General features: G+C 41.7%; 1 protein-coding gene across 1 annotated transcript in view; it reads right to left on the bottom strand.

The window, feature by feature from the left end:
- The window catches only part of NDST4 (N-deacetylase and N-sulfotransferase 4), a 1,173,706-nt gene that overhangs the window by 1,038,810 nt on the left and 114,200 nt on the right, over positions 1-20,696 (bottom strand). The window lies entirely within an intron of this gene.

The raw sequence follows: 20,696 nt of genomic DNA, 5'->3' as shown, positions 1-20,696 counted from the left end.
TTGCGTCATAAACCCCCATGCACAGTAACATTCATAAACAAACACCGCACTCATGTACACATCAAATCCCCCTACACCCCAACGCATACATACATTCACACCCCTCTGTCCCAAGGCCCATACATACATTCACACACCCCGCACCACATACACGCACTCACCCACTCTCCCCGCACACTGATACACATGCACCCGCTCTCCCCTTTCACTCATACAAAAGTGCACCCCCTTCCCTCGTCCCCTCACACACTCAACCCTTTCCCCATCCACTTACATACACATGCACATGCATACACACACTCACCCCTTCCATCCGCTCAATCGCACTCATGCACTCAAACGCTCACACCTGCATACATGCACTCACACACTCACCCACTACCCATCCACAAACACTCACATACACCCCACCCCACCCCAGTCCACTTACACACATGCACCCCAATCCACTTACACACACGCACTCCCACCCCAATCCACAAACACTCCCCTCACTGCGTCCACAAACACTCACACATGCACACACCCACGAACACCCCCCCACATTCATGACATTCACACACGCACTCAGACATGCACACAAACACCCCTCCCCTGTCGGACGATCCACTTACCTTGTCCGTTGAGGAGGTCGTCTGAGAGGGGACGGGTCCCGGCGCTTCCACCGCCGGCAGCGCCCCACCATCAGGACACCGCCATGCTGTATTACGTGTCATAATACGGCGTGCGGCATCCTTTTAGCATGGTGGTGCCGGCGGTGGAACTGCCTCTTCCCTGCCGACTGCCAGCACAACTGGTGTCGGTATTCCACCCGATTTCGGGCGTAATTCCGAAATCAGTCGAAATAGGGTGGTCTTAAGACCTCCAGCACTGTTGTGCTTTCGGTGCCCTCTGCTTCAGGGTCTTATGAAAAGACCGCCGAAGTCATAATGATGGCCCTTATCTTCTTTTTGACAAGAGTAGAATCCTTGTTGTCCTATCAATACAAGTTAATATAGGGGCCCAAAAATATTCTTAGGATCTTGCCTCCAGTGCGTCCAAATACCAATGCTGCCTTGTTTTGATTTCACCACTTGCCTCTTTAATACACCACAATCAGCATTTAATTGATCTCACTTGTTGTTTTTCATATCTCATGTTTTTCTTAGTCGCCGTTGCCCTATCGATCTGTTCCTCTTTTTTCATGTTCTGCTCTGTGTCAAAAACTGATGATGAAATATAAGTCTGGGTCCTCAAAAGTGAGAGCTGTCACTCACCACTTGTACAATTTAAGTGCTAGGCAGCTCCTAATAATTGCTGTGGTGCTTAGCTTTCTCAGCCATACTTACCTATTATTAACATGTGGATCTAATTGCAAAGTACCCCAATAGTAATTTCGAAGAAAAGCATGGATGACCTGTCCTCAGAGCCAACAGGCATTTTTATTTTACTCAGGACTCACATATTCTCATATCACGTTTGCTACCATGGATGTGTTACTTAAATAAGGCTTTCATTTAATTCTTCGCAAATTCTAATTTGGATCTCATAAGCTTGCAATGGGCATATTTAAAAACTTGCTTTATCAATTCTAATGTTTCAAGAAATACTATTTGCTAAAGACTTTTTGGCCATTATATTTTGTGAGAAAATATGTTTAATTGTCTGGTGAATATGTTCTGTGATTTAAATGTGTACTCCAACTCTTAGAATACTTGGTTAGAGTGATTGCTTTTAGAGTAATACTACAAAACTGTCCTAATTCCGAACATCTTAGGGTTTCATTTATTGAAGTCTGTAAAAGTGAACCAGTTCGATCCATTGCTAGATTGCGCATTTCCATCCTGACACTATGACAGCTCCATTTACATCGACTGCTGCATGCCCCAGTAGATTAAACTGAGGTTAATAAGTCTTCTTCATAAGGATCCCCACGGCTGTTGCAATGAAGCTGTGCCTTGCACTCAGTGGTAGCCTATGGCATTGCTCTCTCATTATACACTAAGCACATGCTCTATCACTACACGTTGGGTCGTGTTAAATGAAAATCCGTATTGGATTTTAAGGTTTTCAGAGCATGACTCAAACGAGAAAATGTACATGTGGATATGTAAATCAAAGAACTCCTGGGACTTCTTATACCTGCTATCCAGCTTCATTTCAAGGGTTTCGAGACATAAAGTCTCAGAGGAGCTTAGATTTTCCTATTCATACTAACAATGTAATCACAGTCAAAGAAAGCTGTGCCATTTTTTCAAATTTAGATTTAGAAAGGGGGACAAGTCAATTTTACATTAACCGTGAACGTTGATAATTTGATGAGTATTGTTTGTTTGAGACAGGCGTTTTAGAGTGAATTCATTATTTTTTCGACGATCACTACACAACCATAAATAGTAGTCTACGTGACCTTAAATAATTTAGTTTTATATTGATCTCACTGAGAAAGGATTTGCCTTGTACCACTCTCACATGATATTTGAGTAGTGTGAATAGTTATTACGTGGCAACAGCAAAAAGGGTAGACACATTCATAATATTGACCCCTGCTTATGAACATGCCCCCCACTAAAACCTCCACTAAGTAGAATGAAAAGCAGAATGTATGCTACCTGGGGCACCTTGAGTGAGACTGTAAAAAGGTATTGATCTAGGGAAGTAGAAATACATCACTTCTAGCCCCTGATTTTAACTGTTTGCTGATGCTCAAAACTAAAAAATGTTGTGTCTGCAAAATTACAGTTGTAATAATTGTTCATAGACGTTTGTGTGGCCACCACCCTTCCACCTATTTCTCCCTTGTTGCTACCTTTTTAGACCTCACCACTTGGTAGCTTTAGCTATTTTGTATTAAACAAAAAAACGAATAGTGGGCTTGAGGGGATAGTCCTTACTTGTGATTGGCTAGCTTTCTTGTCTATCTCAGTTTCATGCTCCTGATTTAATGTTTTTTCCTTCTTCTTGTATTTTTCCCACCAAAAGAACATTTTGTTATCACCATATATTGATTGAATAGGACACATCTTTTTACTGCGTTCATGCATGTTGTGCACTCAAACCCAACAAGCTACTACTGAAAAATAAAAATAAGTAACACAAGTGTAAGATTTTAAATACTCATTAAAATTAATAATTACATTTAATCATATTGCATGCAACCTCCCCGGGTGGCTAAGGCCCTGCCATGCACAACCTTTGGCCGTGTGCAGCATGGGGTTGGCCTCAAGTGGTCAAGCCCCCATCAGAGGCAACCACCCACAGATCCCCAAACCACATTTTTCCTTTTTTTAAAAATTATTTTGTGGTCACTTGGGACATCCACTAAAGAACAGGGATTCACACCGGGACCCATGAGGCTCCTTTAAGAGTCCCACAGGATATTAGATAACATCAGCATTTACTCTTTACTATTGGTTGAGTCATCTACATAACATTGTGTACTGTCTCAAGCATGCTCCAGCACATTTCTCGTCATGCCCCTCCGTATTTCCTTTGGGAAATGGATTTTCAAATGAATTCATGTATCGAGGCTAAACAGGGACTGGGCATTTCCACACAACAAAACCCCAAATTTTGGGTGGTGAACCTGCAAGACTGGCCCCCTAGAGATATGTTTGGGCATTCCTTCTAACCTTGATTAATTGTTTACCTGCTCCTTGCAAGTGGCCTGATGTCACTGGTGACTAATGCACTTTTGCTGCTCTCTTTTTTTCCACTTCTACTGCTGGATTTTTGTTAACATTGGGATATTAAAGACTTTTTAAATATGTCAATTGTACAATTACTCAGGACATATATTGTACTTGGATGGAGATCTAAAGGTTTTCCAGCATAACTTGGTTATCTTTAAATTCTCCCTGGAAGGAACATTTCGAAATAATTTTCATACAGGATCTTCCCGGAGAATGAGAGCATTCAAGAGCAATTGGGTTTATTTTGGTCAGATAACACAATGGGGTGATTTGAAGAGTAATTACCAAAGAATGCACCACTGTTTCTTTTCTGACACATGCCCAACACACCTCATATATCATAACTGTAGGAATCCTAACATTGAACTGTCGATTGCTATTGTAATTTCTCACTGCCGACTCCTATGACAACTGATCTAAATGTAAACAACATCAGTTAATGAACAGCTTTAATACTGATAATCATTTTAAATCGACAGTCTCTGTCAAGTTATCTCAGGCATCGTATAATTCTCATCCTATCACTTTTATGTTTTAGACTAAGTTTTTGTACTGTTCAGTGAGGTTGAGACCGGCTCAGAGAATGAACGAGCTACTTCGGTTCTTGCGCTAATGCAAGCTAATGTAAACATTGTTCCTGGGAGAAGATCTTTGATAAGGGCATCCTCTCTAGATGGTATGGCTCAAAGAGACTGAAGGCACCACAAATGTGGATAGAATCAACCATGTAGGCGCCCTCGTTAAAGTGAGATTACTGCCACACGTCTTGGTGCTGCTCGCACTTACAAATGCTCTGGTACGGCATTAGTGGGTGTCTTATTACAGCTACACATGGGGAATTTGTTTTGCTAACACTGATGAACTCGACTTATGTTGCCAGTTATTATATTATGTCACCGTGAATTTTGCAAGATTAATGATTGGTTTTGATTAGAAGGGTATTGGTGCATCAAATATGTTTGGATGATATCATAAACTGTGACTTGTGATTGATGAAGAAATCCTTTTAATTACTACTGCACGTAAACAGAAAGAGGTTGATGGCATTTTGAGCATAAAGGAGGGCTGATGAGAATGAGAGGCTGTAGATTAACTGTTCATGATTTAGTGAGAGGTTTTGGCTGGGGATGACTCAGCCTTGAAACTACCTCAGGGTGCCAGGTAGGTTAGTTGGCATGTGTTGGTTGGTTATTTAAATCCAACTCTGTGTGCACGATACAAAGCTACAATAAATCAATAGGGAGGCCACACATGGCAATCTCTAGAGCTCAACTATCTCGCAGACCTGAACTAACAATTCTTTTAGCTGATATGAGAACACAAAAATATACTTTAAAAAAGAAAAACAAATTTTTTCAAACTTTAGGTATGTGACATTTTATTGAAATTTAGCTATGGCATGGTACCTTCAGGTGGCTCTTGCTTTCAAAACTATGGTTAAATATATAATTGAAAAATTAGTTTTAAGTAAAGTAGCTACAGTGCTTTGTTTCATTGTACTCCAGATTTCTGAGAATACTAATTCTTGCTTTTAATGGACTATACATGCATGCAAATACTGATCTGCATTGCAAGTGCCTCTGAAACACCTTGTGAATTCAATTTGTTGCTTTATCTAATTTCCTTTTATTTCATAATAGTGCAGAAGGCAAATTCTCTAGCTCCGCACTCGTTTCTCCCTTAGAAAATGCAGGTCATGAAAAAGCTGCAGCCAATTGAAGACACTCTTAATTCAGCATATGAATAGGAGGATGGTTTCTACTTTGGACATCCAGGGCCAGATGGGCACGCCCTTAGCGCCACATTTACAAGACAGCGCCAAGCCACTTTTTTGGCTTAACGCCACCTTGTAAATATGGGCCCCTCCGATGCAGTTTTCTGTCTCAGAGGGGTGTACAATGTGTGTTGCTTTTGGAATTCGCCGCAGCACCTACTGCTCTTGATGCTGCCCTGGATTTACAAGAAGGTGTAAATCTGTGGCAGCACCACAAACTAATGCCACCCCAGGGGTGGCGTTAGCATGGCCCAATGAGGAGGAATAATTTTATTCCTTCTAGTTTTTGCTTTTTGCATGTGTGCTGCAAAAGGCCATGAATGATTGTTAATGTGCAGGAAGGTATCCCTTCCTGTGTTTAAACAATCATTCAAAAATACCGATTTGGTACTTCTATGTGTGCTGCATGATGCAGCACACATAGAAATGGCAAATCGACATTTTGGATCACTAAATTTAGTGCCAGTGCAGGGGGAAACAAAGGGGTGTGCCATATTTTGTTATTCATTTTGGCCCTCAGCGCAAGAAGGGGTCGCATTGCCTTGGATTTTTGGAATGATCTCTTTTGCAACACATACACTAAGAGTGAGCTGGGTGGATCAGTGGAAACATCCATAGGTTTTGACACACTGCCCAATTTACTAGGATAGCCAGACTGGGCTCTGCATAAAAAATAATGCCTTGTTGAAGCAGGCTTTAACAATGGAAAATATGTTTATTACACAATAAAGCACACATTGCTTGGGTGCTGAAGTGCACAGCACACATCCAAAGTGTGAGTGTGTGTAGGAGCGGGAATTTGTACTGAAAGGGTGATTTCCCAGCAAACATACATTTCTGCACTGTGGTGTGAGGCTGTGAATTGCACAAGTCAGCAAGGGTGATGATAGGAATAGCATTTCAATCTTGGTAGGTGTAGGTCGGTCACTGTTCTCCACCCTGCCCCACGCCTTGTGCAGTGCTGTACCACAGATTTGATTATTGTGTTGGGTTGCTTGAAAAACTAATAAATCTAGCCAATGTCTCCTGTATATATTGTTTTAATTTCACTGCACGTCACTGCGCGACCTTAATGCCGCTAATAGGCGCATATTCAAAAATAAAGTTTGAGCCATATTTTTCCAACTTTTGGTATTCATAAATATTCCCAAGAGCAATCCTTGAAAGCTGTTTCAGGTGCATGTATCCACACTCTCAGGAAGACCGTGTGACTTTATGCACAGGGTCCTAGTCTTCTTGTACAGAGTTGTCTCTATAGGAGAGAAATCCACACATGGGCAATCGGATACCCTCTGCAAATGTACATATTTTTTTTCTTGTCAGCATGGAAAGGAACTTATGCCAGCCCAGCGCTAGAGTGAAAAGATTATCTTTTCTAGGGTGGAAAGGGGAATGAGAGGAATTTGGGAATACCCACAAACCTACATATTGTTGACGATCACAAACTTTCAAAGCTAACCACATGTTGGAATACCCATTTACCTCCTCCAGAGTGGGATTTACAGGTGCAGAGAACAAGGCACACATGGTGGAGATCTCTACAAACGTAAATGGCTTTCATTGGCCAGGAATATCTTTATGAATTCCCTGACAGGCATGCAAAAGGTAAATTGACTCATAAACGTATGTTTACCACTAAATTTGCCTTTGTAAATGTGGCCTCATACAACCAAATGCAAAAGTATGTGAGTTTGTGTGCTCATATGTCGGTGTGTGCATGTGTAAATTCATTTGTGTGTATTAGTGCACGTGAACATGTGCCAGTCTACACATATATTTGTGTGTGTCTATATATGTATGTCTATGTGTATACACATAAGCTTTAATATAATAATAATTTAAGGCCTCGTTCTGAAATCATTTAAAAAAAGAATCTGAAATCCATTCTAGCAAGTTTTCTCCTTTGTGTAAGTCAGAATGACTACCCCGTGACTCCATGTGATGAAAATGTATGTATTTACAGATTACTTTATTTAGTCACATGGAAAATATTTTTCTCTTTAACAAACCTCCTCTTCCCACACATCAATGGAAAGCATATCAAAGTACTCTATTTCCTTCTAGGAAACACCATTAATTAAATTTTGTTTAAGAATAGCTTTTCAAGCCCTTCCAGGATTCAGTCTGAAGGCGATACTCAATGCAGTAGTAAGACTAGTAGCCACAACTATAAAATGCATTGATATTAAGCCTTCCCTAGCATCCTTCCAGTGGCTTCCTATCGGAGCCAGATGTTCAGTCAAATTTAATTGCATGAAACATTAGACAGTGCACTTGGGCACTCTAAATAGCTAGTGATCTTCTTCACCACCTCAGGAGGCAACTCTGCTCTATATAGTGCCATCTCCCTACTACTCATACAGCCGAGATTCAAGAAGGGTAGGACTTACACTTGATGCTTCCGTGGAGCAGCAGCCAGAATTTGGAACTCTCTCTCCCACCAGAAACTCACAGCAACTCATCAACAGGGGCGCAACACAAGCCTCTGCAGCGGTTGGGTTCCCACCCTTTGAGGGGGCCCCAATTCCTTCAGGAGGCTCAATCTGGCCAAGGTCAATGAGTATATGGAGTCTCTGGGGCGCCTTATTAAATTCTGCAGGGAGGCCTCACTGTTTTTGTATTACGCCACTGCTCATCAATTGAAATTTTCAAGGAGGAGGTGAAATCATACACATGAATTCTTATGCGCAAGATCACACCTTTCAGAGGAACCTTAGAATGCATAACTACTGAGCAAACCTGCTCAACTAGCTCAACACAAACCACTACTTTATACCTGGATGTAACTTCATTAGCTTAAAGTTCATTGAATGTAGTAAAGACTATAGAAGCATGGCAACTACAACAAATGGCCAATAAATATCAGACATTGACACTCTCTTTTAAGACATCTAATGTAAACATCTGAATGAGCAAAACAACATCCAGGACAATGCAAAGACACACCAAAGACTCTTGTAATCAGGAAACGAATATGTGCAAACAGTTCCTCTTATTAGCCTTTGTAAAAGTGAAACTAGTGCCATATAGAGCACTCTGATACCCTCGAGTCATGTTCACACTTCCAAATTCAGACCCACCCGAACACCTTCCTCTGCGGCACTCTCATCTAACGACCTCCGGGACCACAGCCACAGTTCAATAACTCCTGACCTCATAGCCCCCCACGCTCTTGCCTCCACCGACTACATCCTCCTCTGCGACCTCAACTTTCACCTCAAAAACCACAACAACCCAAAGACGACATCCCTCCTGGACAAACTCGCCATACTCGGTCTCAAGCAACTAGTCAATCTCCCCACTCACTCAGCAGGTCACACCCTCAACCCTGTCTTTTCGTCAGGTAACAACATCACCCTCTCTCACTCCTCCGAACACCACTGGATCAACTCACCTTGTCCATTTCGCTTTCACAAAGACCACCATATGCAACCACGACCCCCTGGCAGAAACTGGAGCAAGGTCCCCAAAGCCCAGCTTGCCGATGCACTCAGCCACCTCCCCCCACTAGATGCCGTGAACGCTAAAGATTAAGCACGCAACCTTCCCCCATAAATCACAGAATGCACAAACACCATAGCCCCCTTCAGAAAACCTGCTGAAAACCAACACCGTAAGAAACGACAGAACCCCAAGAGTCAACACGCACCTGCAGATGACTGGAAGAAAAATGGGGAAACAGCAAAACAACTGCAGACCACACAGCATACAAAGATTCAGTCACTGCACATCATCAGGGCATCAGAGCCTCCAAGGATGCGGCCATTCAAGAACACATCAGCCCCAACTCACAGAACATCAAGGATCTATTCACCATAGCTAAGGAATTCACAAACCCCAGAACTGACACCTCAGACACCCCCACTCTCAAGCCCTCTGTGACAACCTCACCCTCTTTTCCACTTGAAAATCCAGGACATATACAAAGGATTTGAGAACCAAAGCCCTCCCCCACCACCGACCAGCACCACCTCGGACCCCACGTCACAGCTGACTCTGAGCCATTGGACCCCCATCTCCACAGAAGATACCCAGAAACTCATGAGCTCTATCCATTCAGGGGCACTGTCAGACATGTGCCCACATCACATCTTCAATCTGGCCAGTGCCACCATCATCCCGAGCTATGATGGACTATCAACCGCTCCATCAAAACCAACATCTTTACATCCGACTGGAAGCGTGCAGAGATCATCCTGCTCCTAAAGGAACACTCCCCCGACCCAAGGGAGATGAAGAATTACAGAACCATCTTTCATTCTCCCCTTCCCAGCCAGGGTAACCGAAAAGGCCATCAACATGCAACTAACAGAGTTCCTCAAGGCAAACCACATCCTAGACCCCTCCTAGTCCGGATTCAGGAGCAATCACAGCACCAAAACGGCCCTCCTCACAGCCACCAACGACATCCGTGCCATACTGGACCATGGAGACATGGTAGGTCTCCTCCTTGTCGACCTCTCTGCCGCTTTTGACAGTCTCCCCCTCAACCCCAGGCACGTGACTCCAAGGCAACAAGGTACTGGAATGGATCTGATCCTTCCTCAATGGAAGAACCCAGAGTGTCAGACTCCCACCATTCCCCTCAGCATTGAAAGAAACCTGCTGAGGAGTACCGCAGGGCTCCTCACTAAGTCTGACCCTCTTCAACATCTACATGGCTCCGCTTTCTAAAATGATCTGACAGCACAGTCTAAACATCATCTCCTACACTGACAATACTTAACTGATCCTCTCCCTGACTCACGGTCCATCAACAGCAAAGAGCAATTTCCACAGCGGAATGAGAGCACTTGCCGCCTGGATGAAAGCTAGCTGCCTCAAACTCAATTCGGACAAGACAGAGATCCACGTACTGGGCTCCAACCCCCTACCTGGGATGACTCCTAGTGGCCATCAGTCATAGGTAACAATCCGACTGACCATGCACGTAACCTGGATGTGCATGGTCAGTGGAAGTGTTACCTATCCTGGACTCCACGCTATCCATGACCCGTCAGGTCAACACCATCTTATCGTCATACTTCTACACTCTCTGTCTCCTTTGGAAGATCTTCAAGCGGATTCCCACAGAGACAAGAAGGACGGTCACCAAGGTACTTGTTAGCATCAAACTGGACTACAGCAACCCATTCTATGCCGGCCTCACAAAGAAGCTGCAAGTAAGACTACAGAGAATCCAGAATGCAGCATCCAGACTCATCCTGGACATCCACAGCCATATCTCCACTCACCTCAGAGACCTCCACTGGCTCTGTGTCAACAAACGCATCACCTTCTAGCTACTGACACACACACCTTCAAGGCACTGCACATCGGACCGGCCTACCTCAACCACCACCTGACTTTCTTCACCCCCGCCAAACAACTCCGATCCTCCCAACTCACCCTTGCTGCCATCCCCAGAATCGGAAAGAGCACAGCTGGAGGCAGATCCTTCCCTTACCTCGCAGCTCGGACCTGGAACACACTCCCACCCAACCTTAGACAGGCCCCCCTCTCTGAAGCAGTTCATGAAGGATTTCAAGACCTGGCTCTTCGAATGATCACCATGCCCACAACAGCGCTTTGAGACCCTATGGGTATTAAGTCGTGCTCTACAAGTATTTGATTGATTGATTGATTTCTTTACCAAATGGCCTTCTTTTTACACTCTTTCACACATTTCTCTTTGTAAATCCACAGGAGCTAAGCTATCATTAATTTAGACACCATCACTAGCATTTGTAAGAGCAAATAAGCTGTTCACCTAGAGCTGCCTGTCACCCTGCTGCCCTGTGCTTGAAACAAAATTCCTAGTGACGTTCAGGGTTACCAATGGATTCTACTTACTGAAGCAGTGACAGTTTGCTATTATAGAGTTACAGGCTCAGGCCTATTTGGGAATTTTTTACCTTTAAAAAACAATATTACAATAATAATGAACATGGAAAACATTAATTAGGGAGGAAGGCGGTGTGTGGCAAAATGCCTACAGAAGGTGGTATTCCAGATTGATTTTGCATCCAAGAACTAACCAGGCCTGCCCTGAAAAAGGTATTACTAATGCCACATTTAGAATATGATTAAAAAAATTCCAAAGCGTGAACTTAAAAAATGAACGTTTATATTACTATTGTAGTTAGATATGGTAATAAGATCTTAACATATGTTTAAAAGAGCACAGATATTAATGAAATCAAAAAGCGATGGGATAGTTACATATTGAAATAACACCCTACTTAAGGTTCAAAACCAAAAAAACTCTGACATGTCACAGTTATCATTTAGTGAGCTAACTATAATTTGCGCCCTGTTATGCACTGCTTATGACCTCACATATTACATCACTCATATTAAATGACATTATTGTTGACATCAATGATAACATCTCAAATGACATCATTGATGATATCACTGATATCACTGAAAACATCATCCAATGAATGTGACTGTGTGCCATAGACTTTGTGAACAGAAAGTGATTCAACAAGCTACACTTGGGGGTCAATTTTCTATCACCACTCAAGTGCTAATTGACATAGCCTTTATCCCATTATGCAGGACATATCACATATATGTCAACTCACCTACATTTAGTAGATGCAAGACTCTTTTTACTGGTATTTAGTTATCTAAAAACCAAAATTGGTCTATGTGTATATGTGGACAACAACTAATTGATTATAGAATATTCTCCAAAAATGTGAAATGTATAATGTTTCAAAATATTCAGGGAAGCCCTGAAAATTAATATATACACCTTATGACCTTCTGGTTTACATATAAATTGTCTGTAGCACTGTATGCCAATTTTTTAACATGGGCATGTTTCCAGACAACAATAAGTGGTTATTGTAAACAGAGGTTAGCTATTCTCACTCATTTTTGAAAGAGGCCTTGGATTTTTACCCCAACCAATTTGAAATGTGCCTCTCCAGCGCACACACGTTGCACTCAGACTCTATCTTGTTCAACATGCAGTGCTGCTGCACTCAAAATCCTACTGGAATACATTTATTTTAGAACACTGAACCAGACATGACTCCAGGGGTATGATATTTATATTCTATGCACATGCACATGTTTGCTACCAACTTTGAGCCAGGTTTAAAGTTTCACATACAAGACAGATATCCCATCTACTTTATTATGATTTTCATAGGATATAATGAAATTGTAATAGAGCAGACAGGATATCCGTCATGTTTGTGATGGAGTAACCCCATCCGCAAAACTCTAAATCAGGCCCTTTGTCTTTTAAAACGATCTAGGGGTTTTTGAAATCATATGAAAAACATTACCATGGATAATGTCATCATTGATGTCATGATCACTTATTTTAACGTTCTCTACCTGAACATCAACCAAGTCTCTCTCAACAAACTTCAGGTCACCCAAAATGAGGCGCCGCCACATGTTTTAGGCATCCCCAAACATTCCAGGGTTGCCAAGGGTCTTTAGACCCTTCACTGGTATGAGGCTATTTAAAGTGCTATGCATGGCCTTGAGGGCACTGCATAAACTAGCTCAGAGGTATTTCCAGTCGATCTTTCAGTGGCATGTTCCCGATATATTGCTCTTCTCTGCCTATAGGAGGATGGTGGTGGTGCCTAGGATTCGCAAACCCAGATCGGCTAGGCGCTCATTTGCTTATGCAGTGGCCAAACTTTGGAACACCTTACCCATCCCATTTCTGTATCTTAAAATCTCTTGGTGTTCCATAAATGTTTGAAAACATGGCTTTTGTGTCTTAGCCCCCAGATATTTTTTACCTTGTTTCACTGATTGTGTTGAGGCCTCCTGATGGTTTAGCACCTTGAAACCTTTGCATATTTTTATGCTTTAGAAATTCCTTTTTCCATTTCATTAATTTCTTTTCATAAATGAAGTCATTTGAATTGTCACCAGTAATGGCATCAATGTTGTAATTTAAAATGTCAAGGGTGATGTAATATGTGTGGTTAGAAGCAGTGCATAACAGGGACAGAAGTTACAGTACTTTTATTATTGGGAGCCCTGACCCCAGCCACGACACCCACATCATCTATATATTGCAATGGCAGAAATGTTAAACTTCAAGGTGCCTTGACTAGCATTAGCCATCAAGTAGTTAGACACTAAAACCTTCTGCACAGAGCAGGCAGGTGTAACTTAATAGGCAATGTGTAAGTATTTGTGCTATAAGTAAAAAAGTTAAACAGTTAAAAAAAACACACAGATTTGCCAATCCTGGTTAGAAAAATAGAGCTTCATTTAATGAACAAGCCAAGACCAACACAATAAAAATCCAATAAGTAGAAGTCAAGATATGAATTTTTAAAGAATACTTGCAAACATAGTGCTTAAAAACACAAAGGCCCTCATTACAACTTTGGCGGGCGGCATCCGCCGCCTGCCAAGTTGTAAGCGCTGTGCGGCCGCCAATGCGGCCACACTCCCGCGGTGGCCATTATGACATCCCCGCCGGCCCAGTGGGGATGTCTGCCGCAACATGGGAGCCGGCTCCAAATGGAGCCAGCGGAGTTGCGGCCGTGCGATGGGTGCAGTTGCACCCGTCGCGCTTTTCACTGTCTGCTGTGCAGACAGTGAAAAGCTGTGTGGGGCTGTGCCATGAGGCCCCTGCACTGCCCATGCCAAAGGCATGGGCAGTGCAGGGGTCCCCAGGAGCCCCGCGACTCCCCTTCCCGCCAGCCTTTCCATGGCGGTTCCTCACCGCCATGGAAAGGCTGGCGGGAAGGGGACTCGTAATCCCCTGTGCAGCACTGCAAGCAGCACTGCCCATGCGGATTAAAACCGCCGGGACCAACGTGGCGGAAAACCGCCGGTCCCGGCGGTGCGACCAAAGCGCTTCCACCACGGTCGTAATCCCCAAGTTTGCACCGCCAGCCTGTTGGCGGTGCAACCTCCAAAACAGTCCTGGCGGTCTTTGACCGCCAGGGTTGGTATGAGGCCCAAAATGCCAACTTGGGCCATCTGGTCACGCTAGATGGGGTCAAATCTGAAAAGTAACACTGACCACGATGAAGCACAGATTGGATATTGGGACAAACCTTGTCCTACTGAAAAAGTACCTTGTTGCGCTGTCAACGGGGACTGATGCATGGAGCAGCTGGATGTAAGCATGCATCGGTTCCGAGCTGCGCTAATCGAGTTGCGTAGTCAGTGGCCTCCCCTGATGCAGGTCATGTGTCATCATTGGGACTCACATCCGGTGATGTGATGTCCTTGAAGCAGGCGATGCATCATCGATGAAGGAGATGCCCTGGTTCTGATCGGCACAACAGTAGCGATGCACATGTTGTGGCACTACCAAGGGCAAGACGTGCAACAAGCCAAGTCTAGGTGCCGTTGCAGGATGAAGTGAAGTCTTTGATGGCCCTGAGACTTCAGAATAGGAGGCAAGCCAACAAGCCTTTGGAGTCACTTAGGTTCTGGGGATGTAGAGACGCCGGTCCAGTACTTCTCACTTCCAGTTAAGGAGGGCAGCAAGCAGCAGGGCAGAAACAGCAGAATGGGAGTCCAGCAACGAGAGCCCAGCTTTATGTCAGTCCCTTCCGCAGCACTACAGTCCTTCATCCTGGCAGAATGCCCTCAGGTCCAGAAGTGTAATAATTTGGTGGGGTCAGAAGTACAGTCCTTATACCCAAAGGTGATTTTGAAGTGGGGGAGACTTTAAAGAGAGGCCTTTAAAGTACACAGAGCCTCTGCCTTTCCTGCCCTGGCTCCAGTCTCACTACAGGGTTATGCAGCCCTTTGTGTGGGACTTGGACACCGCCTATAAAGATGTGTCAACTCCTCCCTCCCATTCTGCTCAGCATGGGCCATTAGGATGTTGATGCTCCATCAGTCACACCTAAGCTACCTGTGTGTGTGGCTGTCTGGAGGGAGTGCACAAGAGTCCAGCTGTCACCCACTCAGACATGTATTCAGAGTTAGGAAGAATGCACTAGATGATTTAAGGTAAGAAAATACCAACTTTCTAAATGTGCCATTTTCAGAATTACAATTTAAAATACGACTTCAACAGCAGTTGTGATTTTAAAATGGGATTTCAGAGACACCAAACTTGGGTGTCCATCTCTTCCCAATTCAAAATTACACTTAAAAAAATGTAATAGGGGAATCCCAATGTTAACCTATGGGAGAGACAGGCCTTGCAGTAGTGAAAAACAAATTCAAGAGTTTTTCTCGACCTGGACATGTAAAACTTAAAGGTACATGTTTAACATGTTTGGGGCTGGCAAGAGATTAACTTGCCAGGTCGGTATAGCAGTTCAAAACTGCACACACAGACTCTGCAATGACAGGCATGAGTAATGTTTAAAGAGCTTCTAAAGTGGGTGGGCAAAGTCAGTGCTGCGGGCCCACCAGTAGCATTGACTTAACAGGTCATGTGCACAGGTAGTGAACTTTGCTAGGGTCTTATAACTAAATTTCTACAGAGGTTGAGGGCCCGGAGCTGGGATTGTTGCCTCCTCTCCTCAATTAGTCTTTCAGTGGTCTGGCATACCCACAACAAGATTCCTGCATGGGTATGGTGGGAAGAGAAGAATCCCGATTTTGGGACAGATAAATATAAAAATCCAAAATCTTCCAAATCTGCTGTCAACTTTTAAAATGTTGCATTGACACTATAAGAGAAGGTAAGAGACTTGTCTTAACCAAGGGGTGTGAGGGATCTTGAGAATAATCACTGGTAATATAGAATTAACACAAAGTTGAGCGTAGCTTTATGATTTTTATAAGCCACTGCATAATTTCAAATTGGTTGACTACCCTTGATTTAAAAAAGCATAATTTTGCCTAGAAGGTGATTCATTGTGTTCTTATTTTGCTTTTGGAGTGAACAGGTGATTAAGATGCATGAAGCATGGCGACTTGTACAATTTTGCTTAATTTTTCCTAACGTAGGGTAAGTCAGGCCTTTATTTTTATAAATCAAAAGCAATAGGTAGTTGCGTTCACCTACTCACATATGTTGACACAGTTAATGAAATTGGAAGGTCTGTGTGAGTATTCTATTCAAAATAGGCCATTTAAAAACAATATTCTTAACAACAAATATTCACTTTATACATGACATTTTGAAACATGCAAAGTGAGTGCTATTTGGAAGCGGTTCAATTGATAATGTAATGTGATATATTATGTTTCACAACAGTGTTTGATGTACATTTTGTTTCCTTTGTAGGTTTTGATTCAACGTCTAAAAAATTAACTATACGTACCAAAATGTTTTCAGATATTTTTAGATGTGTATTTTAATTATTGTACATAAGTGCATTCAAACATTACATTTTGTTGCACATTAAGAGCTATGGGTGTGGCTAAAAGTGTGAAGACAGAATAGATCACAGCCCTTTTCATTCTAGACAGCTATTGTTTGCCAGGTGGACTAAGGGGCTTATTTACAAGCCACTGTGTGCCACCAGAGTGTCACTTTTTTTGATGGTCCGTGGCGTACAGTGCAGACAGAGATCTACAAGGCCACAGAAAAAGTCACCTTGCATGGCTTCACATGGCTTTATAGATATGGTGTAAGACAACACAGCGCAAGTCGCTGCGTTGCCTCACACTGCTTCGGGGAGGCGTCTTATGAGCGTTGCTGTGGGTGTTCCCACTCAACACCCGTGTTTTTTACACCGCCCCAGATTTGGAACATAGCATAAATTTGGGGCAGCGCCAAAAACGTACACCACCCCGTGTTTACATTTAATCTTGTTTTTACCTCTTTCCATGTGTGCTGCATTCGGCACCACACATAGAACAAGGAAAACGCCTTTGTGATTGTTTTTGTGCAGGCAGGTACCCCTTCCTGCAGAAAAACAATCATGCAAACAACACAGACACCCTTGCACCTTGGTGCAAGGGTGCCTACATAGGTGCTCGGCTATAATTTGTGCACCGGGGCTGGCTGAAAAGACAGAAACACACTGTATCATGTAAATACAGTGCATTCCTGCCCCTGCAACTTGGTGTAGGGCAGCACAGCAAAATGACTTGTTGTGCTGCCCTTCTCAAATTCTTTGTAAGTAAGGCCCTAGGTTTCCACATGCTAATACTAGTTGTAATTTGCAAGGGTCTTCAAAATTTTGAAAACAATTCTGAAGGTGAAGTGGCTGCTTGAAGGTACAATCCAATTTATAAGAAGGAAGATAAGAAGCAGATCAACAATTTTGTTCTACTATAAAAAAATGTGTGTATGTGTCATGCTTTCACCATAAGGTGCAGGATTGTGCATTACCAATATTTTGAAAATCCTTTCACTGTCTTGGGGTCGGATCTAGATCTTGGCAGACAAGTTACTCTGTCACACCAGTGATGGATATCCCATTCGCCGATGTCTAAATCCCATAGTATATAATATAATATAGATTTCGGCAGATGGGACACCATCACCATTGTGACGGAGTAACTCGTCTTCCAAGAGCTAAATCAGGCCCTTGATTTTTTTCCAAGTGGCAACACAGATTAGCAGTGAATTAAAATACCTAATATTTGAGTGACATATACATAGAAAATTCCTTCTGCTGATTTAGTTTACAAATAAACAATTATACTGAGTTTGTTTCAGTGGATATTTAAATGAAATGTTGAATGATAATGTTTTATTTATTTAGAATGGTGTGTGATGTGGGCCAGTATATGACTTTGACTCCTAAGCCTGGCGGTGGAGATACAAAATATCCCGGTGACAGAGTCACATGCATTAATTTGATTGAATTTCCTCAAAATATTATGTTGGAATATATGTCAGGATTAAAACTTGAATGCAAATTATAACAAAACATTTTCAATGTATCTGTCCAATGCTCATTAACATACCCTCAACATAATCCCATATCAGAACTCATATTCCAATCCTTTTTTATTTTTCTTTCTATAGATTTCTTGTCTTCTGTATTCTCACTCTATTTCTATTCTACATTGTCTCTATCTCCTCTTTGTTGTTGATTGTTACTTAATTTGTTCTCATCTTCCTTCCCTTTTTCTTCTTATTTTATCTCCTTTTTTATTGTTTTTTTCTCCACAAAGCAGCATATGGGATACAACATTCTTCTACATTTATAATACATTTATAATTGAATATCAGATTGCACACTAGAATGTATACACAAAACATGATTTTAATATCTGATTATAGCTTGAAGGCATTTAACTCAACAAATGAATAACCACTATTATGAGTTATTCCCATTAATATTAAAATGTTATCATAAGAAAATGAATCCAATTAAAATAGTACATTGGACATAAAATAATGATAAAAGATATGGTAACAGAAAGACATCAAAACTGAAATGTTTGGGCAAAGATATTATGCCAATCAAAGTCTGCAGAGTCTCTTAACATCCACCTCATTTTTAAAAATCAGCAACAGATGGTCTGCATCACAGGACTCGTGGCCAAAACTGCACAGATAAAGTAGTCTGTAAAATATAAAAGTCTGTGCAAATCATGCATTTCTTGAGCATCACAAAGATTCTGCAGGATTAGTTGATTTTATAAATACTTTAGCCATACACTGTGCAGAGCCTTTTCAATCTGGGCTTTTAAAAATCAGAGCAAAAGTCTTAACAAGTAGACCAATTAATGCCAGGTTGATGATCTAAGTAAATATACATGAAGTACCTAATTTAACCCAGCACCAGTTCCACTGAGTCAACCCAAGTAGAGAGGTCACTACCTGAAGAACTTTTAACTATCCCCACCTGAGCTTTTTTCCACAGAGAATTAAACACAATGATCTTCACCACAGCAGACCAGTTAATCTCACCAAATGCCCTACATAAACTGCATAAAAACACTGACTGAATATAGAAACTAATGGACCAACCTTTTCTGTAATAGGTGCTACTGATGTTTAATGAAAACAACCATCCTGACCTACTAATGTCATTAGCCTTGTAGTAGTTACAAGATTACAATAGTGACCATCATATGCAAGATTACTAATAGTGATCACCTCAGTGCACCAAGCAGGGTAGCCAGCGGTAATGTTAAAAAAGGCTTTGTAAATTTTAAATACCTCTACATTGATAATCCAAGACAGCCATACCTGCACTGCCCATGGCACCAAGGTAATTATTTCAGTAATGCTTCCGCGCACCACATGATTAACCACTAAAATGTAAGCTTTAAATATATATTAAAAATGTAGCCATTTTTTTCTCCAACATCAGCTTGTGCACTCTGAAAGTAGAGTATCATCTAACATACACTCTCAGATTTAGAATGCGTATCTTAATTCAACCAAGTAAAGCTTCTAATTTAGCAAAATGAGCTGCACACAGGGGAGCAACTTCAACTTTACTGGAAAGATACCAGTAGCTCACAAGGTACTGGTTGGAGAAGCCTTTGGCAGACCAAATTTTCAAGCTTGTTTTTAGCACACATTTGAAACAAATGCCAAAAATAAATGATTTGATTTGAATGAGTACAGTGTCAAAGATTTTGACTGAAGGTTTAGACCACAATTTGAGCCTGAACTGACCCTTGTGAAAATATGAGAATTACTTTAAAACATCAATCAAGGTATATCTGCTGCCCTCTCTTGTCAATATTCGTGATTGTGTACACGTTTCTGCATTATCTACTAATTTTGTGCAGTGTGCTTTGTTATTCAATTTAGGCTGATAATAATGCCTAGATGTATCTTGTTTTAGACGTTGAGTAAGGGTATTTTTCTTTCTATTCAATTGATGCCAATTTTGAATCACTGTCAATGTGTACTTGCAAAATCCAGGTCCTACTCATCACTGTCCTGATTATGATCCCTGCTTACAATAATAGAATTTGACATTTTGGAGGAATTTGACCAAAATGTTTAACTGTTTTATGTATGCTTCCTATTTGGAATGGTAGTAATTTACAATCAAAATATTCCAAAGAAAATGATGTGTTGTACTTTTGTTCCAGTTTTATGAATCATCATATTTCTTGGGCACCTGAAGGCCTTCGGGGAAAACTGCATTTTACATATGTATGTAAATCATTTGACTGTTTTGACCCTCTTCCAACACCATGACCAATTTATATAAGTGTAATTAGTTTGTGTGTGTTTGTGTTTCAAATGCATTTTTATTGAGACTTTTTTGTCATTGAAGACAATGATCCTACGCCAACCAGTGTGCTTAGGACTGTGTAGATTCACATTTAAACAAAAGAAACACACTTTAGATGAATTTCATATCAGGTGAAATAGAATAAAATACATATTATTTTTTAGATTTTGAAAGTAATATAGCATTTCATTGAAGGCCTCAATT

The sequence above is a fragment of the Pleurodeles waltl genome, chromosome 1_2 (assembly GCF_031143425.1).
Source record: "Pleurodeles waltl isolate 20211129_DDA chromosome 1_2, aPleWal1.hap1.20221129, whole genome shotgun sequence".
Lineage (NCBI taxonomy): Eukaryota > Metazoa > Chordata > Amphibia > Caudata > Salamandridae > Pleurodeles > Pleurodeles waltl.
The sequence above is the reverse complement of the archived record's forward strand: the minus strand, read 5'-3'. Positions and strand labels throughout refer to the sequence as shown.